We start from the raw sequence: 646 nt of genomic DNA, 5'->3' as shown, positions 1-646 counted from the left end.
ATGCTATTATCTGCCGACCATGTCTCATTTTTCTTTTTTTCTCTTTTGGGCCATGGGAGTAGGCGGTTCTTCCGTTTTGTCTGGAAGACTTTCCCTCCCTCCTGCAGCCCTCAAATCCTTCGGTGAGCAACCATTGTTGCTCACCTTTCTTTTTCTCCCCTTTTTTTGAGGAGGTTTCCATCTTGACTTCCGTCTCTCCCTCCAATGGGGGAGTGGAGGGCACCCTTTTTATTACCTGTTCCAGGACCTTACTTTGGTCCTGGGGACAGTTCTTTTTAATGTGGCCAGGTTCCAGGCACAGGTGACACTTGGGGGGACGTCCCTCAAGAATCACCGGGTACCTGCACCTGGCCATTTTCAAGAAATCTGGAAAAACCAGATGTTAGGCTGATTGGGTCTATAGGGTCAAAACAGATTTTGACCCAACCCAATCAGCTACAGGCAAAATATTAACATTAAGGAGCTTGGCTTCACTGCCACCCAGACCCCAGTGGATAGTATCTTTTATCCACTCAGGTTCTATCCCGGGTGGCAGCCCACAGACCCAAGCTCTCATCAACCTCCTCCCACAATATGTGGGAAGGAACAGAATTTCTCTGCCCTCCAAGGGCTTGCTCGCAAATTTGCAAGCAATCACACCGTTGCG

Source organism: Octopus bimaculoides, chromosome 9 (assembly GCF_001194135.2).
Source record: "Octopus bimaculoides isolate UCB-OBI-ISO-001 chromosome 9, ASM119413v2, whole genome shotgun sequence".
Classification (NCBI taxonomy): Eukaryota; Metazoa; Mollusca; class Cephalopoda; order Octopoda; family Octopodidae; genus Octopus; species Octopus bimaculoides.
This window is presented reverse-complemented; position numbering follows the sequence as displayed.